This window comes from Schistocerca gregaria, chromosome 3, assembly GCF_023897955.1.
Source record: "Schistocerca gregaria isolate iqSchGreg1 chromosome 3, iqSchGreg1.2, whole genome shotgun sequence".
Taxonomy (NCBI): Eukaryota; Metazoa; Arthropoda; class Insecta; order Orthoptera; family Acrididae; genus Schistocerca; species Schistocerca gregaria.
This window is the reverse complement of record NC_064922.1, coordinates 639,819,425-639,844,083: the sequence shown is the minus strand read 5'-3', so window position 1 is coordinate 639,844,083 and position 24,659 is coordinate 639,819,425. Positions and strand designations below refer to the sequence as shown.

Below are 24,659 nucleotides of genomic sequence, written 5' to 3'. Positions count from 1 at the left end.
TAATGTCCTTGAAAGGGGTTGTATGGAGGTCGTGGTTTGATGGTGTGGGGTGGGATAATGATAGGTGTACGTGTACGGCCCCACCGAGCTACCATCGTGGATGAGTACCTCGAAACAGAAGATATCAGACGAATGGAGTGGCCTGCCTATTCTCCAGACCTAAACCCCATCAAGCACGCCTGGGATGCTCTCGGTCGACGTATCGCTGCACGTCTTCAAACCCCTAGGACACTTCAGGAGCACTGGTGCAAGAATGGAAGGCTATACCCCAGCAGCGGCCCGACCACCTGATCCAGAGTATGCCAACCCGTTGTGCGGCCTGTGTACGTGTGCATGGTGATCATATCCCATATTGATATTGGGGTACAAGCGCAGGAAACAGGGGCACTTTGTAGCAAATGTGTTTCGGGACGGTTTTCTCAACTTATCACCAATATCGTGATCTTACAGATGTTTGTCCTTATGTGTCTATGGTATTAACGCAAGTTTAGTGTAGTGCCATGTTGTGTGGCACCACATTCTGCAGTTATCCTTAATTTATGAGCATGAGTGTCCTTACATAAGAGTCAGAAATGCACCAACGCGTTCTTGAGTTGTTCAATTTCTAAATATCTTTCTCCTGAATGAGTCACTGAACTCTTCTGAAATTGTAATCATTTGTTTGTCTGTACCTGTACGTCATGTTTACCAATTTCCGTCCTATTCGGCTAGTTCCTTCGTGAAGCGCCTTGTTTTGCCTTAGTGTGTATTTAATAGGTTTGAGCCCGATTTGCGTTCCGGTATTCTGGAATAGTGGTCCGACCCAGAAATCTCTCTTGGTGAAGAGTGGTATCTTACTGCATTGTGGAAACTGGCTTCATGGAGGCCGCACTGAGTGCGTAATTACGACTGATTTACATTTTGTAAAAGAGGCTAGCACTTTTGTTTGCGGCTGCGAAATCCTTGAATTACAGAACAGCACAACTGGCCCAAAACTTTGCAAAGAATACTTGGAGCAATGCATGGTAAGTACTGCGTCGTCTTGTAATATATTTATTCACAACCGCTTTCGATCACTGATCACCTTCACAGTGGATAATATTGTGACAACTTCACATGTCAAAAATGCCATTTAACCAGAAATGGTGCCATAGCTGAATTTCAAACATCAGAGAAAGGTACTTCACGCCATAATACCTGCTTAAGCAAATAAAAAGATTGAAAATGAAACCATGTGACAGCAGTAAGTGCACAGCACCATTGCTCAGGCTACGTAAGACAGATCATTGTTTATCATGCATTTCTAAAAGTATAATGATGCTGTTGAAAGTCGCCTGAAAAAAATTTTTTGTGCCAAGAACCTCACCTGATTTTATTGCGTATTTTCGTACCATTACGGAACCATTAAGACAAGTCACAAACAGTGCTGCTAACCACTTAAAGGAAAAATGACTGGCGTGTCCGAAGTGTTTAAAAATTTACGAGAGAAAGTGTTTGTCAGGAGACAACTTATGAAGAGTCCTGAGAGATGTTTGCTTACTGTTGTTAAATGTAAGGCAAAAGTGGCGGTGGTGTTTTCTTTTGTGATTATTTATATTCTGAGTAATTCCTTTGGAGCATAAGAACACTCGCGCAAGTCGGCGACTTGTATACGTGTTGTACCCCAAGATTATTGAAATAAATATTATTTGCTATCATTCCCACCATTAACTTAACTGAAATATCAATATAAAAATAGTATGTCGTTGACTCTATAAACAAAAATACGTCTTTGCTTGCTTGTCGATATCGTCAAGGGACAAAAGACAGAGTAAATCTATCCAGTTTTGTGGCAGCCACAATAATCAAGAGTATCGGTACCATTAAAATTTAATTATCGCTTGGTATTTTACATTACCTTAACGAGTCTTAATTTTAAGCTTCTTAACACCTAGTCATTTTGGGTTCAAATCATATTCATGGTCAATGAAATGAAGGTTAATTCGTTACTCGCGAGAAATAGTTGTGATTGATTATCGATATTAATATGTGTCATTTCTATTATAGTTAGTAGGGGCTCAGTATTAGACTGATGAGTATCTGTAAATGGTAAAAAGTTGAAAACTATTCTGAGGAGAAGATACCCGTGGACAAGGCATCTTAAAGAAAAAAAAGCTGTATATGTATATTCGGTGGCTGATAGAGCACGCATTCTAACTTACGAAGAAACACAGTAAACCGGTACATAACTGAATTACGAAGAGAGATTCACTAATTCGACTTTACACTGCAGAAAATACTTCAGCCAAAATCGATAAAGTAATGAGTAATTGAACTGATTGACAAACACTATCTTCCTTCTTTTTAGGCTGAATAGAGTACAATAATGAGAAAGAAATACATCATACTGTTTCGCGTGACACATTAATTTTATATGGTAGTTATATAGGTCTGATTATAGCTAACGGTAGAGCAATGTTGTTATGATTGTCAACATTCTATCATTCATTCATTATATTTACATTAACATATTTATCAAATAGAAACATTTTTAAAAATCCTGGAATCACTGAACTGCATACTGCAGCAAATTCGTGTTACTGTAGTGTTAATACGAACATTTAGTGATAGTAAGGAACAAGGGATGGACTTTGAATGTTGATAAAGCGTTAACTCAATTTCCTTACATTTCTTGACTTTGCGGATATCAGTGCGCTTAAAGAATATTTTCTTAGACACATTCTAATTAATAGTTAATTGCTGTTAGCTTTTTAGAGTCTACGGCACCAGCCGATGATGGCGGAACGGTTATTCGCCGAAATAACGTGGACTCTTTAACGACTGCATCCGGTAACACGCAGGAACCTTGGAAGCAGCGTATACGCCTGGTAAACCTCAGATCATAGTTGCTCAGTGGCTGATGCTTGTAATCCTTGTCTACTCCTGTATCTTTTGTCTGACGCCTTAGCAGGTGTCCCACTAACGTCCGATCTTGTTATACGGCTTTTCTAAAGAAGCTTGGCTTGATTTATTTCATCCAGTACATATTTGCTATTTTATCAGTCTATTTCAATGTGCTTAACGTGACGACAAGTTTCACTGAGCACCTTTTAGGAAGAATGGTCGCGAGCCGATGGGGCTTTTGCGAGAACGAGCACAAACTTATTTTACGAACTTCCAGCAGGCTGGAATAGCTTGGGTCACAAACTTCTGTTAATCAGTAGAAACTAAAAACCAGTCCAAGTTGCAAATATTTACTGTTCATTCACTGAATGACTAGCTTGGGGCCGAGAACCATTTTCAGATCATCGTACCACAGTGAAAATGGCATTTACGAAGGTGTCAAAAATATGATATGCACATTTTTGACAACTTCGGAAATGTCATTTCAGACTATGTTATGATGATTTGAAAAAGGATTTCGGCTCCAGACTAGTCATCGATTGAATGAAAAGTAAAAATTTGCAACTTTGACTGGCTTTTCGCTCTGCTGATACTTAAGTGTTTGAATATAATCTACATCTACATCCAAATGATAACTCTGTAACTCACAATTAAGTTCCTGGCAGAGGGTTCATGGAAACACCTTTAATCTTCTTCTCTACCGTTCCACTCTCGAACGGTGCATAGGAAAAACAAACACTTAAATCTTTCTGTGCGAGCTATGATTTCTCTTATTTTATTATGATGATTATTTCTCTCCATGTGCGTGGGCGCCAACAAAATATTTTCACACTCCGTGGAGATATTTGGAGATTGAAATTTCATGAGAAGGTTCTGCCACGACGAAAAACGCCTTTGTGTTACTGATTGCCACACCAATTCGTGTACCACGTCCGTGGCACTCTTTATCTTATTTCGCTGTAATACGAAACGAGTTGCTCTTATTTGAACTTGTCCTCCGTCGCTCCTACATGCTCACACAGCAGTGCTCCAGCACAGGGCGGACAAGCGCAATGTAATCAGTCTCTTAGTAGACGTGTAACTTTTCTGTTCCGCCAGTAAGTCGCAGTCTTTGGTTTGCTTTCCCCAGAACATTATCTTTGTGAACATTCCATTTTAAGTTATTCATAACTGTGATCCCCAAATATGTAGTTGAGGTTAAAGCCTTTACATTTTTGTGTTTTATCATGTAACTGAAAATGAAATTTAACGGATTCCTTTTATTACTCATGTGGATGACTTCACACTTTTCATTATTTGAAGACAAAAAAATGGTTCAAATGGCTCTGAGCACTATGGGACTTAATATCTGTGGTCATCAGTCCCCTAGAACTTAGAAATACTTAAACCTAACTAACCTAAGGACATCACACACATCCATGCCCGAGGCAGGATTCGAACCTGCGACCGTAGCAGTCGCGCGGTTCCGGACTGCGCGCCTAGAACCGCTAGACCACCGCGGCCGGCATTTGAAGACAACTGCCACTTTTTGCACCGTACGGATATCTTGTGTAAATCTTTTTAAATTGGTTTTAAGTCAGTATAAATTTGAAAACTGAATAAATCACCGAATATTGTAGATAGAAAGGTACAAATTGACACACATGCTTGGAATGACATGGGGTTTTATTAGAACAAAAAAAAAAAAAATAAAAAAAAAATACAAAATTTCAAAAATTGTCCGACAGATGGCTCTTCATCTGATCAGAATAGCAATAATTATCATAACAAAGTATGACAAAGCAAAGATGATGTTCTTTACAGGAATTGCTCAATATGTCAATCAACATTCCTCAACAATAGTTGTAGTCGAGGAATAATGTTGTGAACAGCACTGTAAAGCATGTCCGGAGTTATGGTGAGGCATTGGCGTCGGATGTTGTCTTTCAGCATCCCTAGAGATGTCTGTCGATCACGATACACTTGCGACTTCAGGTAACCCCAAAGCCAATAATCGTACGGACTGAGGTCTGGGGACCTAGGAGGCCAAGCATGACGAAAGTGGTGGCTGAGCACACGATCATCACCAAACGACGCGCGCAAGAGATCTTTCACGCGTCTAGCAATATCGGGTGGACCGCCATCCTGCATAAACATCGAACGTTACAGCAGGTGTTTATCCGCCAGGCTCGGGATGATGCGATTCTGTAATATATCGCCGGCCGGTGTGGCCGAGAGGTTCTAGGCGCTACAGTCTGGAACCGCGCGACCGCTACGGTGGCAGGTTCGAATCCTGCTTCGGGCATGGATGTGTGTGATGTCCTTAGGTTAGTTAGGTTTAAGTAGTTCTAAGTTCTAGGGGACTGATGACCACAGAAGTTAAGTCCCATAGTGCTCAGAGCCATTTGAACCATTTGTAACATATCGGCGTACCTCTCATCCGTCACGGTAGCATATACAAAACCAGAATCACGTATTTCCTCGAAGAAAAAAGGTAGATGTGGTAAATCCAACCCGTACCGTGAATTTCTCGACGTGCAATGGAGTTTCCATTCTAGGATTTTCCGTAGCCCAAATTCTGCAGTTGTGGGCGTTGTCAGACCCTTGGAGCGTGAAATTAGCTTCGTCGGTCCACAACACGTTACTCAACCAATCACTATCTTCCGCCGTCTTTTGAAGCGCCCACACAGCAAATGCCCTCCGCTTCACTAAATCGTCAGGTAACAGTTCATGATACCGATGGATTTTGTACGGGTAGCATCGGAGGGTACGCCTCAGTGCCAACCAAAAGTAGTGTATGGAATGTCGGTTCGAGGTACTACTGCACGAGCGCTGACTTCCCCGGGCATAGACGAACCCTCTACAGTCTCGATTTCTCCCTGAACTGTCTCAGCAGCATTACGCCTTGTGCTCGGTCGGCCACTACGGGGTTTATCGTCTAAACAACCCGTGGCTTCGAACTTCGAAATCATTCTCGCCACAGCTGCATTTGTCAATGGACCTTTACCCGTTCGAATCCCCTTCCTATGGCGATAGGATCGTAACGCTGAACAAGCACATTCACGATTCTGATAATACAGCTTAACTAAAAGCGCCTTTTCAGGTACCGTCAACATGCTGCGACTGCTGGCGCATCTGATTCTCTCTCTCATTGCAGCTCCTTTTATACACGATCGTCATGCGCAGTCACTAACGTTTTGCTGTCCAGCGCCATCTGTCGGACATTTTGTGAACTTCGTTTTTTTTTGGTTCTAATAAAACCCCATGTCATTCCAAGCATGTGTGTCAATTTTTATCTCTCTATGTACATTATTCCGTGGTTTATTAAGTTTTCAAATGTATACTGACTTTTTGATCACCCGGTAGATCAAGAACAAGAGAGGACCTGTAACACTTTCTTGGGGAACGCCAGGTATTACTTCCGTTTTATTCGATGATTTTCGGTCAGTTATCATGAACTGTGACCTTTCTGACACGAAATCACGAATAAGTGAGACGATATTCCATAGGCATGCAATCTAATTAGAATTCGCATGTAAGGAACCGTTTCAAAGGCCTTCTGGAAATCTAAAAACGCGGAATTAGTTTGACGTCACCTCTCAATAGCACTCATTACATCGTGAGAATAAAGAGCTGGTTGTGTTTAACAAGAAGAATATTTTCTGAATCCGTTTTGCATACTTGTCAATAAATCGTTTCCTTAGAGGTGATTCGAGCACAGTTCGAAAGTCATACTGCAAACCGACGTTATTTATATGGGTCTGTGATTCAGTAAATTACTCCTATTTCCTTTCTTGGGCATTGATGTGACTTGCACAGCTTTCCTGTCTTTGAATACGCATCTTCCTACGAGCGAACAGTCATATATGGCCGATAAGTATGGAGCTATCCATCAGCATACTCCGAAAGGGACCTAAGTGGTATGCAATCTGAACCGGAGGCCTTGTCTTTCTTAAGTGTTATAATCTGCTTTGCACACCATGATGTCTACTTCTAAATTACTCATATTGATTTGGTGTGGACGGTACTGTCTCTTGTACAGCTATGTATCTGGAGTCAAAAATCAAACTGACAACAGAAACGTTCTTGGTATTAGATCTCTTACAACTTTTTTATTCCAGATTTGCAAATCTGGGTTTCATTGCATGTTTTTGTAAAAAACAAAATTGTGAAAATCACTACAACACGATGAAAACTCAGAATAAGCGTTACTTAATTAGTTGAAAATCATTTTCGTAAGGTTCTCATCTTTTCACGTACACCAGTTAAGCTGAGTCATAATAAACGGATATATTCTTCTGCATTTTCAAACTGATTTCAGTTTTCTGCTAGAATTTACTGAATGCCAACTGTATTTAACACAGTTTACGTCAATAACATTGATAATTTATTTTTCTACTCGAGTATATCGATACTCTGAATTAGAGTTTAATCTGTGTTTAGTCTGTCGTGTACTGCACATTTTCATGTGTGAAACATACGAAGCAACTAGAACTTTTGCAAACTGCAGTGATTTCACATTCCCTGTTCAGACCACCAACCTATTGTCTCGGTGTGCTTAACCAAACTTTCTCACACCTGTAACCCAGACTTGCTTCTTCACACTCTCTTCTTCCTTTCCAAGCTACGTATTTTAATTGGGATTCATTTGTTTCTTTATCTACAGGTATATTATCGTCGAAACGTGGAACTTTTGTTAAGGGAATTGTTAACTGAGGAAGCAAATGAAATAAATTGTCATCGTATATCTTGTCGATTATAATGTTTATCTTAGGAAAAAAACTCGAGTTGCTGATGTAACGTGGAGGAAGTCCTGCCGTTAATTAAGCACACAATTCCGGTTGCAGCGCACATTAGCAGCACGTGTATACGTTCGTGACTACTTCAAATTACAGCTTTTGACGTACCCCAAACAAGGTGTTTCTCCACTTGTCTTAATGAACGTTTGTAGGAAATGAGTCTCAAGGTTGTGAGAATGCTTTTCGAGTAGTGTAATTAAACAATGACACAACGTTGCAGGACTTTTCAGAACCACGGTTAATGACCTTTACATTACGGTGCTGATCCTGGAGATAGCCGCTCATAGTCCTGATGATGGAAAATGACGAGGATGAATCGAAATCCCGGGCAGTGGATTCTGCGACAGTGACTTGGGAGAAATTACAACCTAATTACAAACTTTCCTTAGTGTCAGAGAGAGAGAGAGAGAGAGAGAGAGAGAGAGAGAGGGATGGATACATCACGCTGGTCTGTAGTAGACCGTGTGCTGGTGACTGTTTATCCCTCTGCTTACTCTCGCTTCTCGTTATTGACAATCAAACACGACACTGAGTTCTACAAGCACTCATCGCAGTCGAGTACATGAAACAGTTGACGCAAGTTTCACTCTTATGAAATTAAGTATATTTAGTGATTATGAATACACGACAATCTTCCCGGCTGATGCAGACGAGAGTAAGTTCAGCTGCGTCTCAGATAAAGTTGTTGGCAATCTGATAGCCTACAGCTTTACGCCCTCGAGACGACTATTGCTAACCTAGGCATGAGAGTGAATTCACGGGCTAACACGAGATTAAACGATTAGCTTTTTCCGTTGAAGGGTCAAACTGGGAATGTTTATGGACTCATACGTCTAATGGCCGAGTGTACTGCATAATACATAGAGAAATACCCAGCTTTGTATCAACGTTACGCACCCGGTGACAAGAGTGTGATGGCGTGTGGAACGTAATATTCTGCTTTAATAAGATCTAAAGTTGACTACGGTGGCATTGCGTTAAGCAGACAGGAAAACATTTTCGATACTATAGTTTAACTGATTAAGATTTGCCTAAGAGCTATGTAATCCACGTCTAAAAATGCATTATCAGGAGGAACTGCAAAAATGGCCCGTGAAATGCGATGGAATCAGTGACGAACATCCTAATGCTAAGGAGACATTCTACAACTGACCAACCACTCACACAGAAAGTCTAAAGATTGTCTTGTGGAGAAATAAACGGAGAGACAATAAACACGCCCAGAAATCAGAATTATGTACCATTTGTACTTAGATTGATAGGAAATTTTATTTGATCTCCGAAGAAAGTGAACATATCTCAACTCCGATTACAAATGTAACGAATGGATTACAACAGCCGATGTTTCTATTTTCGAATAAGAACATTCACTAGAGTATTGCAGTTAGCAAGAAACCTGAATTGCTGAGATTTCCCGGCTGTTTCGAGATTTGTACCAACAACTCCTACACCACAGATAATTGCAGAGTGCGTTATGCACTCCTGTGTCCAAGATGTAGTTGCCAATAACTGATTTGACTTATCAGGGAGAGTTCCAGTTATATCCCCAGCTACGTTTGCATCTGTACATTACACACGGAACCACATAAAAAAGAGCGTATGGTTTGAACAAAAATATTTACAACACGAAATGCATATCTAGAAAAACAAAACTAAAACACTACACCACAGTGGTACTACCAGCATGTTTATATGGATCTGAAAGCCTAACGATGGACTATAAGATGGACAGACTACAGGTACTGGAAAGAAGGATTATTAGAAAAATAATGGCTCAATAAAAAATTCAGATGGTTGGTTTTTCGGACACCTCTACCGAATGGATGGAAATAGACTAACAAAACAAGTGCTACTATATTTCTCGAAGAAGAAATCGACAGTAGCATGGATTACAGAAGTAAGGAAAGATCTAGAACGAAACAACGTCAAAGGATCAGAAATAGCAGAAAGAAAGCGTTTCAAAAATAAATACTAAATTTGGAAGGCTTTCAAAGAAGAAGAAATATAAAATCGGGAACAACATGGGCAGAAGAAAGGAAGAGACTTCATGGGGAGGAAATAAGGGAATAATGGAAAAATCGGAAACAAAAACAAAGGAAGAAGAGGAACTGAAGTTTTTAACGTGGTCCTAGTTAGTCAATACGACTGTGAAAAAAAAGTAACTGGATTTTAACAAATTGTAGAAGCTCGATCGAAGGTAGGCAGAAGCCAGCCATTCTCAAGGGACTTATCCATTGCTAATGGACATAAAAGCCACCGAATAGAAAGTAAATCTTGGAAAGAAGGTAAAATTTATATGGATCAAAGGAAAAGCTTTCATTTAATACAATGAACTAGCCGATGACTTAGCAAAATCGCCACTGGAAAAGGCGTATTTAAAAATTTCAAACTATCACTATAGATCTGAAGAGAATGTTCTATTGAAGATCAAGACTCCAACTGGAAGACGAATATGACGTACTGAAACGTTCTAGATGGAATTATTATGGATAAATACAGCCGAACATTCACACGAACCTCTGTTCCACACATTTAAGGCAATTAAAAAGTAAATAAGTTCCATAAATGGGTGACATTTCACCATACATTTCTCCATACATTGTCATCGAATATATCTCTGAAATAATACTGATCTTATGGATTAACATTAAGAGACGCGAGTCACATTATTTTATTTTCACATGTAGGCTGCATACAAAACAGCAAACGGATTTCTTAGAAGAATCAACCAGATGTCATTAAGCATGTACCCACTGATACAGCAATTCTCCTTCATCAAAATAATACACTGCTTCAAAAATAGTTATGAGCCTTTTGAATAAATGTAACCTTACCCTATAAAATTTCCTAAACGCTGGGAGATACATGCCAAAAGTAAAAAAAAAAAAAAAAAAAAAAACTTGAAAGAATAGGTACCTGTATTTAACATCAGCAAACTTTTCCTTTGCTACAGAGAGGCTTGGTAGTTAACAGACACAAAAATAGCAACAGGAAAAGGAACAAAAATTATGCGCAAATGACTCGTCGAGAGGAAGATCGGTAGCAATAGCACGCTTCCCCAGTTTGATGGAAGAAGAAATCGGCAGTGACTTCACGTCAACGATCGAAACAATTGCCTGGGGTGGATTCGTTAGAGAAACCGCAGGAAACTGAAATATGCGTAGGCTGGGCGGAATCTGAATTCAGACCCTCCCAAGTACACTGAGGCGAAAAAAAATTCCAACACTAAGAAGGAGTTGTGGGACACATTAATAGTTGGTAGGCGTGTTTCTACATCTGATAGTCGACCCTGCCCAATCAACTGACGGAAAAAAATCACAACACCGAGTAGGAGTTGTGCGACGTAAACGAAACTTGATAGGCGTGTTTCTGCAACTGAAAGATGATACCCATTCAAATTTCACCCCTGTCGCATAAGAGCGGCGCTAGTAGAGCCACTAAGATGATGCAAATCGTGTTTGCTTTAAATACACGCCATAACGGCGGTGGGCGTTAGTTACCATTGAGATTGGATGTGGTGAGCTGATGTTAGTCAAGAATGCCTTTAAGGCGTCGAAGAGGCCCTTATCGATACCGAGATCGTGTAATAGGGCTACGAGAATCTGGATGTTCCTTTTGCGATACGGCAGGAAGACTTGGCAGGAATGTAGACTCTGTACATTACTGTTGGCAGAGTTGGTCACGAGAATGTACGGTCGCAGGAAGGCTGGGCTCCGGATGCGACGTGGCACGAACGACAGGGATGGCCATCGTGTTCGGCGTATGGCTCTGGTGCATCGTACTGCATCGGAAGCACCAATCTAAGCAGCAGTTGGCCCCACATTGACACAACGAACTGTTACAAATCGGGTGTCCTGACTGCAAAATTTGTATGTCAGTCTGGTGATTCCACCTGTTGTACTGTCATTCATGGACTGCGTTCCAGGAGCGTGCTTTCCAACAGAATAACGCTCGCCCACATACCGCTGTTGTAACCGAACATGTTCTGTAGAGGATCGGCATGTTACCTTGGACTGCTCAATCACCAGATCTGTCTCCAATCGAGCCCATGTGGGGCATCATCAGACGATAACTCCAGCCTCGTCCACAAACAACATTAACCGTTCCTATACTGACCGTCCAAGTGTAAAAAGTGTACCAAACTGACAACCGGCAACTGTGCAACACAATGTATGCACTTTTACAAGCTTGCATTCAACTTTCTAGCGGTTACACCGGTTATCACTGTACCAGCATTTCACATTTGCAATGACTTATCTCTCACTTACTTTAACCTGTGGTCTTGCAAACGTCGAACACATAATTATGTTACCTAGACAAACGTATTCCCGAAATTTCATTACTACACATTAATTACTTTTTGTTGTTCTGATTTTTTCCCTTCGGTGTATGAGATGTTTTTGTGAACAAAAATTGTTCATTAGGCATGCTACTTCTTTTTTTTTCGTAGACTGATTCTGCAAATATTCCACAACAGGCTTTCAGTTCCCCCAGTGAGAAATCGGATGCCATAAAATCACTCGCTGAGTTGCCTGGCGTGTTCCGGTATAGTAATCACTTCTACCAAGGTCTGCTAAGGCACCTTCAAGTTTCTGACAGTACCAGCTGCCGCTCGTTAATCATGCTCGTTGTGTAAGGCAACCCAGCAAACAGTCGCAAGAAGTTTTGAGCTTCGTGTCACAGCGGTGCTGAAGGGTGATTCATCAGATGTTAACTGGTATGAAATACTGTTTCACCGTTAATATTTGGCTTCATATAATTTCTAACAACAAATTATTTTTATCGTCTTTTAGTACATTGCAAGCCTTCTCGGAGTACCTTCAAACATGACAGAGAGACCATGAACAACAAAGAATGAAACACGCTGATCATATAGAAATTTCTCTACAAGTTCCGGATGCTCCTTTTGCCTTGCACTACTGGTTATGTTGGTTTTTGCACGGGGTGTTCATATCTAAATTACCTTAATTGAAGAGTTTTACTGTATTTCCTCTAGCAAAAACCGTATCGAGTGGATTGAGCGGAATTTACTGGGTATCCTTGTGGTCATTTATCGCCGGTTCACTGTAATGGGTGCGCAGAAGTCATCTCTGGGCCCATTTTTTTTGTATTACATTACATTTGTTGTAGTCCATCAATACCACTGAGAGTGGTCCTTGGGACGTGGAAAGAAGTCAAAGACATGCATTTAAATTTATTTACGTGTAATACAGTGAAATGATTTACATTACTATATTACAGTCATAATGACCTATAGCTTTAAATTTAAAAGTTTCTGTGAAGATACTCTTCAATGGAATACTAGGAGTTGCCCAAAAGAAAGTTCTTTCATTCAGCTTTAAACCGTACCACATTTTCTTCGTGATATTTAGTGTGTTCTGGTTGGTTGTTGAATACATTTGTACGAATATGTCTGACTTCTTCTGCACTAATGTTAACCCATTGAATACCTTGTACATATTAAGAGAACTTTGTAAAGGTAATTGCTTACAGCCGTCAGGTACCTGAAGTAACGCGACTTGAGTCTTCAGTTGTTAATAAACAACTTTATTTATCAATCGGTTTCACTTATTGCAAGCATTATCACTGGAGGAAATGCTGCTGTAGGGCGAAAAATCTATAGCTTGTATGCATCGTACTGGAGTCTGTTTCACTGTTTGTATGCACATTATCATGACATTTATTTATATGGAACATACGACCGCGCCCTGTGTGATATTAACGTTGTTTTGCTTTTTCACTGTCAGCTGGAGGTTTGTAGGTATTGCTTTTGATAGAACTGCTATGCTAAAGCACTTCCTGTTAATTGATTAACTGTTATCAGCTGACAGTTGACTAAGTTTAGTATAGTGAACATAACATTTCTTTTTAGTAAAATAATTTTGGGTATTACGTCGCGACATTATGAAACACTAAAGCAATTTAGCTTCTTTAACGTTTTATAATGACACAGACTACAACCAAAAATTATTTTATCTAAATGACAAATGATACTTAACTAGGAAGCTCAAGAACTTATATCACGTTTTTTATTGTTTACGTTCATGGAAAGTTGTCTTTGGTAAAAGGAAATACCTGGTTTCCTCTATGATTAGTTCCAAATTGTGATCCGAATCCGGATACCTCGCTCGAAGTGCTCTGCTGCTCCCAGCCCAGCACCCTTAAGGGACCATTAAAAGCTCCAATTAACGGCTTTCAGGTCCCACTGTTTCTTCAGCAATGCAAACAGTTTCGCTTAATGGAAGCGCGCGGAATATGGGTTAATCAAAAACTAAAGGCTGTAACAGAGTACGAAATTCTTTTCACTTCGGTTACGCGTGCGCTGTATTCATCATTTGTGACGAACTGGAGCCGTGCACTGGTTCTAGACTACAGCCGGTCTTGTCCCGGACAGCAGTACTCTTCCGTTCGAGCCACAGGAGCACGATTCGTGGACATATCAAATCTGATGGAATGTGGAGGAAACAGTTGTATGTGCAACAATATTGTAATCAACTTTTTCCAGATCGGCGTCTTCGGCGTCTGTGGTTGGCACTGAAGCTAAACTGTTATAAACACTGGGTGAGCCAAAAGCAGCTACCCATCTTAACCCACTGAAAAAATTACGGTAATCATGTTTGTTTTGTGATGATTATACAGGGTGTCACCAAGAATAACTCCGAAAGTACGATAGGAGCTAAAAAGTTTGTCGGACGAAAGTTGCATAGGACAAGTGGGGCCAAAATATGACGTTAGTTTTTTGTTGCTGGGTGGCGTCGCTTAAGAGATATGAAGGTCAGTTTTGTTTTTTAAATGGGATGCTTTAGTTTGGTACTCAGTCTCTGATAGTGGCTATCGAGACGAATCCAATGATGTGGAACAGTAAGTTCTTTGAAGGTCAACGAAGGTTACAAAGGTGACATGGACGTCCATTTACAGAAGGTGTTCGAAGAGATTGCAGTGCTGCAATATTCTTAACTTGGACTGAGTGTTATTCCTCTTCACATCGGCAGTTATCGAAGCACATGCTCTGACAATTCTCTCTCGCATATCTTCAGGTGTAGCTGGAATGTCTTTATAAACAATGTCTTTTACGAATCCCCACAAGAAAAAATCCAGAGGCGTCAAGTCTGGCGAACCAGCCGGCCACGACACATCTCCTCCGCGTCTAGTCCAGCGATTTGAGAATTGTCTTTGCAACTCATTTCTAGCCATCAGCGAAAAATGTGCAGGACACCCATCGTGTTGATATCATATTTTTTTCCCCTTGTTCCTAAGGGTATTTCTTCCAATTACAGACCTAATGTTTCTTGCAGGAATGTGGCATACTTCCTACCATTAAGATTTCCTTCGATGAAATAGAGGCCTATAATTCTGTCCTCCAGAATCCCACACCATACATTCAGAGACCTCGGTTTTTGGTGTGCATCTTGCCACTCAATCCATGATAAGAAGATTGCAGCACTGCATTGATGCCCATGGTCATCACTTCGAACTACTTCTGTAAATGGCCGTTCATATCACATTTTTGACCTTCGTTGAGCTTCAAAGACCTTACTGTTATTCATCACTGGATTCGTCTCGTTAGCCGCTTCCTATTTAGAAAAACAAAGTTGAACTTCATATCTCTGGTACGACCCACCTAGCAACAAAAAAGCTACATCATATTATAGCCTCCATTGTCCCACAAACTTTTCAGCTGCTATCATACTTTCTGATTTATTCTTGGTGGAAATAGTTAGTGTCTCACCCTATATGTTAAGAAACTCCAGAATGCACTGCTATATTCTTGTCAGATAATTATTGATAAAAATATCAAACTACATTGCTATTAAATCAGGACATTTCTAGCATTGTTCATTGGTCATTCTAATTTGTTGCTATGGTGTTAACTAATGAAGAAAGATTTTTTATTTAAAAACATGGTTATAATTTAATAATGAATGATTGGAATAATAATCTCAAATATGTGCCCCCTACATGGAAGGCTGTCTACAATTTACAAGAACGTTTTGAGGAAAGTGGATCGTCTCTGGATTGCCACAGCTCAATAAGTGATGAAACTACGCTTAAAATTTTACAAGAGGTTATTGATAGACATAAAATATCTACTCGTAGGCTGTCTCTTGAACAGGATATTACTAGAACTTCTGTGCGCTGAATGTCACATCAGGCCAAGTTCGAATATTACATAGCTCGTCTCATACATGGACTATTACTAGACGATCCTGATCGTAGGCTTTGATTTGGCAAGACAATGTTAAATCAATGTAGAGAAAGTGATAATGAGTTGCTTTTTTACGATAATTTGGAAATGTGAGGCAAGTTTAGAATTATCTGGCTATTTCAAGAGACATAACTGTACCTGTTGATGTACGGAGGACCACAAAATTGTTTCTGAGAGGCAGCTGAATCAGCTAGGCGTTACCGTTTGGTGTGGAATCTCACGTCGTGGAGTAAATGGACCTTAGTTGTTTGATGGAACAATAACTGAAGAGAACTACCTAGAGATGCTGACAGCGTACGCTATTCTAAAATGGCTCTGAGCACTATAGGACTTAACATCTATGGTCATCAGTCCCCTAGAACTCAGAACTACTTAAACCTAACTAACCTAAGGACATCACACAACACCCAGTCATTACGCTATTCTACGGCCACAGATAACCTACTTTACTCTCAACATGATGAACCCTACCACATTACGTAACAGCTTAGAAGAACTACGTCGATATATTTCGTAGGAAAGTTATTGGATGGCAAGTGGCTATAGAAATGCCACCCGGATCTCATGACCTTCAAATGTATTTTTTTTGTTATCTTGTAGATAAAGTGTTTGCTACAAAACAGCAGACAATTGATGACTTGAGAGAAGCTATTTACAATGCTTTTGAAGACACTGATTATAAATATCGACTGTGTAAACTAGTATGGTTAAGAATCTCAGACTGTGTAACGAAATGAAACAACAAGGAAGGAAAACAATTCCAGAAAGAAAGTTTTAAATAATCCTATAGCTTTAATATTTTAGAATTCCAGTTGCTTGCTTTTATTCAGTTAGGTTTCTATGGGTAGTGACTTTTGGTCCGCCGTATATGTACGTGGAGGTGCTACCGAACCAGATTTCGAAATCGGTGGCCAAATTTATTCAGTATCTCGATCGCAAAAAACAAAACCTTTGTAATATATGGAAACAATTACTATAAAGCTGCCCAATTTCTCGCTACTGAAGTACGTGATTGCAAGAAAATTATGTTTAAATTGTAGGCTCTGTCATATCAAAATATTCATTAGTGTTAGTTACAGAAAAAGGTAATGTTGTCTTTAATTTCTTAAGAAAAGAGTGGAAATGCAATTAATTCCTTTATTATTATGAATGACGTATAGGGCATAAGCTAATGTAATTAACAGAATTAAAATATCTAAGCTGTATATTGATTGCACAAGGAAACTTCATACTCAATATAATAATTAACTGATCACTCACATGTGAGAAAAGGAAACTTCATACTAAATATAATAATTAACTGATCACTCATATGTGAGACAAGACCTTACGGATAAAGAAAGGATGTTGCATGACTTAACCATCTAATGTAGTGATAGAGAAATGACTGTTTTACTGCATGTTTGTCTAACAGCCTACACATATGACTAATAAGTCTGATGACGCTAAAGTGACACCAAGAGAAAAGCGTCAGTTTCGTTCGTAACCAATCGTGAACCCCTTGGAACACATAATAGAGCCCTATCAAAAAGCCATCTGGTATTCAAAAGCGTACCTCGTACCAGGTCTCACGGTTGACAAGGGAAACTGGATAAAGATTTAGAAATAATACAAGAAAAATGACGGGAAAGAAATTAGATTCGGGTTTAAATTAGTTAAATTAAGACGAGAACACGGTGAAGGATCTACCTAACATCATATGCCTCGTGAAACACTATCTGTTTCTACGTGTTGCCAGTCAAAAGTCACTTAATTAAGAAAATTTACGTACGAAAATCACTGCAGAGTAAGAAAACACTATTAAAATATTTTGTATTTGAGAAGGGACACGGTTGGAGGTTCGTTAAATGTCATGAGCGACACAAAAAATGTCTGACATCAACAAAGAAAAGATGGCTTTAATGTGAAAATCAAGTTCACGGACTATCGGAAATGTTACGTAAATATTGGTTAAACGGTTACATTGAAAGAGAATCAGATTTAAACTGAAAAACCTCACAAAGGTGCACCTACCCACGTGTGGTAGCAAATCACAAAACTCATCATCTAATTCAAGGAATTAAAAGTCGCGGAAGGTCGAAAAATAGAGTAAGACCCTGTTTAAACCAACTGAACTTGGAAATGACTGGGAAATCATGAATTAGACCCAACTACTCTCACGTCCTAAAACTCTGAATTCTAGTCGTCACTGAAAGCGCGACAGGAACTTAACCGGCCTGTCCGATTCTGAGCAAGCTCAAAACGAAAGAGAACCCGTTTCTTCTTGCAACGGCCATCTCCCTCGGGTGCACACAGCGCCAAATCTCAACGGTCGCAGTAGCCACATGATCCCAGACAACTTCTTCTATTCAGCCAAAATCGCCTAACCTCCGTGACCATAGACCTCCATGGCAATCCCCAGAAAGATAGATCTAGCGTTTTACGTGCATAGCAAAGTGGAGGGATTACGAATCCTACTATCCGACCGCTGTAGCTAGTGCCATCTCTTACTGATAGAAACAAGCGGGATAAATATGCCATCTACCCACCTTTACATTTTCCTGAATAAAGGGAGGTTTCACCTTTCGGCGTCTGAAACGAGTCGGCCCAAAATGCGGCAGACTTTTCTTAGTTACAGGTCCGAAGGAAGAGTATCGTTCATCTACACAGCCTGCAAAGGAGTGTGAAGTGCATCGTACTTTGCGTTGTACGGAAGCGCGAGTTTAATGCCTGCTTAAATCCATCTGTACGTTCTGTAACTAACCTTGTATTTGCGATCCCTATGGAGCGGTACGTCCTCCGCTGAAGTATAATCCTAGATTCATCACTTAATAGTGGTTCTTGAAGTTCTGTAAACAGGTTTTCGCAGAATAGCTTGCGCCCATCTTCAAGCAGACTCAAGTTCCTCAACATTTCCATTGCGCTCTATAAAGAGTTAAACAAGTGTGTGACAATTCGTGCTACCCTTCTCTGTATATGTTCAATATTCGCTGTTAGTCCTGTTTGGGTAGTACACACTTGAGCAATATCCTAAAATGGGGCTAGAGGCGGCCCAGCAGAGTACCACCGCATTTGCACATAGGCTCTGGGAGAATGGGGAGAGGACGAGGCTGAATAATGTATTTTTTTTCGAAATTAATATCTTAATACATTTTTGAATACTAAGACTACTAGCTAGTCACCCTAACTTCATAAGCTGGAGGCGGACTGGTGTTCCGGCCGAGCGGTTCTAGGCGCTTCAGTCCGGAACCGCACTGCTACGGTCGCAGGTTCGAATCCCGCCTCGGGCATGGATGTGTGTCATGTCCTTAGGTAAGTTAGGTTTCAGTAGCTCTTAAGTCTAGGGGCGGATGACCTCAGATGTTATGTCCCATAGTGCTTAGAGCCCTTGAAACAAATATCAATTAGTCATTGCTGCAGAGCTAAAAGTTTTCTTTTTTAAGCAAACCTTTTTTAAACAACGAATAATTCTTATCGTAAAATTTGCATCGCTTTGAAATATTGCCTTATTATGGGAGAAGCAGTCAGTGGTATTTCAGTAACAATGCCGATAGAAATGAGAATAAGAATTCGTATAGCATTGCTGAGACAATAATGTACCTGTTAGCATGTGGTGTGGCCTATTAGATGGTACACGTGTACATGAAGTGCGCAAGACTTGCCCCATCTGGTCTACATGGTAGTTTCCCGCTGTCGCCAAATGGCACAAACTAGCCTGGAAATTTTTACGAAGTGCCGTGCAAATGAAGTACAGTGCTCCATTTCCTTCAAAAGTTTAAAAACCGGGGGAGCCAAAACGAATATGTGACATAATAAGAGGAGAAAAAACTTAACAGTTCATTAATAGTTTGCGATAAAAATATATAGCAGCTGAACAGCTGCCTATGTATACATAACATGCCTTTATGTGCTTGTACCCTTAAGAGAGCACAAAGTAACACGAAAAATCCAGTGTTTCAACCTCAGTTTTCACTCCTTAGAACTGTCTATTCGTAACGTCCAAATAGAGGCATGAGTCCCGATAACAACACGATTTTTGAGCAGTCTTTCAAAAAATTAGTGTCAATAGGACAATACCGGTAAATTTTTGCAGCAGTCAACCACTTATCACTTTGCGAGAAAAGCAGCAAACGATGGACAGACTAAGTTTTCTTTTATTTGTCTATTTAATTTAATATTTCTATTCGACGCATTCTAAAATTTTTCAGTCTCCCTTTGATTTCTACGTAATAAAAAACCGAAAATCGGTTAGATCATAAACCGGTTATTTCGAGCGTCTTTAATAGTCCGATTAAATTGTCATTGACAAAAAACGATATAACCGAAAATCGATTGTTTCTGAGGTAACCGACATACCTAGGATCGATCTGTATCTGTATAGGACTAATAACTGTTTCACAGGTAAGGAAAGACTTTTGCGCAAATTGCGGCGTCTTTATAGTAGCAAGTAATTGTCTTCCGATAAACTGAATGTATGTCCACGTTGCAGAATGCGACATGTTTACTCCTGCATCCACTCACTTTAGTTAGAAATTTGTGGTAAGTTACTATGGGACCAAGCTGCTGAGGTTATCGGTCCCTAGGCTTACACACTACTTAATCTAATTTAACCTTACTTACGCTAACGACAACATACACACCCATGCCCGAGGGAGGACTCGAACCTCCCACGGGAAGAGCCGCTCGAAGCTTGGCAAGGCGCCCTATACCGCTCGGCTACCCCGTGCGGTTCGCTTCACTGTAAACTGTTCTTTGTAGCACTACTTTTGTATCTGAATGTAAATAATTCACATATAGAAATCAATAGGCAAAATGATAAGCATAGCGAGCGTATATCTTATTCCCTAGAAATACCGGGTGATCAAAAAGTCAATATAAATTTGAAAACTGAATAAATCACGGAATAATGTAGATAGAGAGGTACAAATAGACACACATGCTTGGAATGACATGGGGTTTTATTAGAACGAAAAAAATACAAACTTCAAAAAATGTCCGACAGATGGCGCTTCATCTGATCAGAATAGCAATAATTAGCATAACAAAGTAAGACAAAGCAAAAATGATGTTATTTACAGAAAATGCTCAATATTTTCACTACTATTCCTCAACAATCGCTGTTGTCGAGGAATAATGCTATGAAAAGCACTGTAAAGTATGTTCGGAGTTACGGTGAGGCATTGGCGTTGGATGTTGTCTTTGAGCATCCATAGAGATGTCTCTCGATCACGATAGTTTGCGACTTCAGGTAACCCCAAAGCCAATAATCGCACGGACTGAGGCCTGGGGACCTGGGAGGCCAAGCATGACGAAAGTGGCGGCTGAAAACACGATCATCACCAAACGACGCGCGGAAGAGATCTTTCACGCGTCTAGCAATTTTTTTTTTGTTCGAATAAAACCCCATGTCACTACAAGCACCTGTGTCAATTTTTACCTCTCTATCTACATTATTCCGTGGTTTATTAAGTTCTCAAATTTATACTGACTTTTTGATCACCCGGTATATTGCCACACTAACTGTCGCCGCCACCACTCAACGTAAAGTCGTGTATTCCATAAATCTCTATTGATCTGCTTACAAATTGTCACATTGTTTGTTCCGCCGAAATGACGCAAAAGTCTCTTTCAGCACGACTCATAGTCCAACCAGCGAGGCGGGAAGAATGATTGTCGCCAAGCCTCTATCATTGTCGGTACTGGTTTGCTGTCGATTCTGATGAGAACAACCCTGTCGGTGAATTGTTGATAATAACTCACTCTCTGCCCTACCTTCCTGCTCATAACGATTATGAATGTAAGAAAAACGCTGCAGTTTTTAAAAGAGCACATCTAACAAAACCTAGTTTTGTTTCGTTGTGTGCTACGAGTACAAGACTTTATTATAATTCTTCTTATAGCATAAAGGGGCATGGGAAATGGGAAGCTGTACGGTCCGCACACACTGCACGCCTAAAGATGGGGGACACTGTGGCCGGCCATGATCTAGACGGTAGTTACACACCTGCAGAAATATTCAATCTTCTGTTAGCAGCTTTTGAAACCGTTCTTGTAGGACATACAAAAGAACATGTTATTGTTAATTTAGATATAAACTGAAGCGTCAAAGCCTCCCGCCGGAGGTTCAAGGCCCCCTCGGGCATGTGTGTGTGTGTGTGTGTGTGTGTGTGTGCGTGTGTGTGTGTGTGTGTGTGTGTGTGTGTGTGTGTGTGTGTTGTTCTTAGCATAGGTTAGTTTAAGTAGTGTGTAATCCAAGGAACCGATGACCTCTGCAGTTTGGTCCCTTAAGAACTCACACACATTTGAACATTTTTGAAGCGTCAAAGAAACTCGTATAGGCATGCGTATTCAAATATGATATGTAAACAGCCAGAATATGGCGCTGCGGTCGGCTTGGTCAATATAAGACAACAAATGTCTGGCGCCGTTGTTAGATCGGTTACTGCTGCTACAATGGCAGGTTATCAAGATTTAAGTGAGTTTGAACGTGGTGTTATAGCCGGCGCACGAGCGATGGGATACAGGATCACCAAGGTAGCGATGAAGTGGGGATTTTGCCGTACGACCATGTCACGAGCGTACCGTAAATATCAGGAACCCGGAAAAGCATCAAATCTCCGAAATCGCTGCGGCAGGAAAAAGACCCTGCAAGAACGGGATCAACGGTGACTGAAGAGAATCGTTCAACGTGACATAAGTGTAACCATTCCGTAAATCGCTGCAGATTTCAATGCTGCGCCATCAACAAATGTAAGCGTGCTACCCTTTCAACGAAACATCATCGATATGGGCTTTCGAAGTCAAAGGCCCCCTCGTGTATCCTTGATTACTGCAAGAGACAAGGCTTTACGCCTCACGTGGGACCGTCGACACCGAAATTCGTCTGTTGATGACTGGAAACATGTTGCCAGATCGGACGAGGCTCGTTTCAAATTGTATCGAGCGGATAAACGTGTATGGGTATAGAGACAAGCTCATGAAGGACACTCCATGCCAGCAGGGGACTGTTCAAGCTGGTGGAGGCTTTGTAATGGTGGAGGACAAGTGCAGTTGGAGAGATGTGGGTCCCATGATATGTATGGATACGATTCTGACAGATGGCAAGTACGTAAACATCCTGTCTGATCACCTGCATCCATTCATGTCCACTGTGCATTCGGACGAACTTGGGCAGTTCTAGCAGGACAATGCGACACCCTAAACGTCCATAATTGCTACAGAGTGGCTCCAGGAACACTGTTCTGAGTTTAAACACTTCTGCTGGTCACCAGACTTTCCAGAAATGAACATTCTGACCACATCTGGGATGCCTTGCAACATGTTCAGAAGAGACCTCTTCCCCACGAACTTTTACGGATTTATGGACAGCTCTTGAGTCATTAGTCGAGTCGGGGCCTTACAGATATTAGGCAGGTGTAAGAAAAATAAAAGCTTTAAGGTTCGCCCATAACATTGTAATTCTGTCAGACACGACAAAGGACTTGGAAGAGCAGTTGAACGGAATGGATAGTGTCTTGAAAGGAGGATATAAGACAAACATCAACAAAAGCAAAACGACGATTATGGAATGTAGTCGAATTAACTCGGGCGATGCTGAGGGAATTAGATTAGGAAATGAGACACTTAAAGTAGTAAAGGAGTTTTGTTATTTGGGGAGCAAAATAACTGATGTTGGTCGAAGTAGAGAGGATATAAAATGTAGACTGGCAGTGGCGGGGAAAGCGTTTCTGAAGAAGAGAAATTTGTTAACATCGAGTATAGATTTAAGTGTCAGGAAGTCTTTTCTGAAAGTATTTGTATGGAGTGTAGCCATGTATGGAAGTGAAACATATTCGATAAATAGTTTGGACAAGAAGAGAATAGAAGCTTTCGAAATGTGGTGCTACAGAAGAATGCTGAAGATTAGATGGGTAGACCACATAACTAATGAGGAGGTACTGAATAGGATTGGGGAGAAGAGGAGTTTGTGGCACAACTTGAATAGAAGAAGGGATCGGTTAGTAGGACATGTTCAGAGGCATCAAGGGATCACCAATTTAGTATTTGAGGGCAGCGTGGAGGGTAAAAATCGTAAAGGGAGAATATACTAAGTAGATTCAGAAGGATGTAGGCTGCAGTAGGTACTGTGAGATGAAGGAGCTTGCACAGGATAGAGTAGCATGGAGAGCTGCATCAAACCAGTCTCAGGACTGAAGACCACAACAACAACAACCAGTTTCTTTGGCTCTTCAGTGTATAATCATTAATATGGATTGAATTGGAAATATCCAAAATGATTACCAACGCCGATTTATCATTTCTTGTTGTAGTACCAGAAGGATTTTTATAGGTTGCAACCTCAGTGTTCCTTGTGTGACATTTTTGTCTTGTTTACTCGTTTCAGTATAGTGTGGTTGTAAGATTTGTTATATATCGGACTCAGTCCTTTGCTAACCTACGTAACGTCGTACCAGTGTACGACATAAATGAATGTCTACTCTAAAATACAACATTTCCGGTGTTGAGATGGCTGTACAGGTACGATTCGTAAAAAAACGACTCACGATCCTGCCTCCCAGCTTAATTTCCACCAGTATGTCATCTCCTCCCTTCCGCTGGTGGTAGTTTATCTGTGACGACTGGAGCCCGCAGCTCGAGGTCTTGCGGTAGCGTTCTCACTTCCCGCGCCCGGGTTTCCGGGTTCGATTCCCGGCGGGGTCAGGGATTTTCTCTGCCTCGTGATGACTGGTGTTGTGTGATGTCCTTAGGTTAGTTAGGTTTAAGTAGTTCTAAGTTCTAGGGGACTGATGACGATGTTAAGTCCCATAGTGCTCAGAGCCATTTTTGTGAGGACT

At 40.6% G+C, this 24,659-nt stretch overlaps 1 protein-coding gene across 1 annotated transcript in view; it reads right to left on the bottom strand.

Annotated features, from left to right (window-relative positions):
* Window positions 1-24,659, bottom strand: part of LOC126356304 (ATP-binding cassette sub-family G member 1) — a 443,602-nt gene that overhangs the window by 115,655 nt on the left and 303,288 nt on the right. The window lies entirely within an intron of this gene.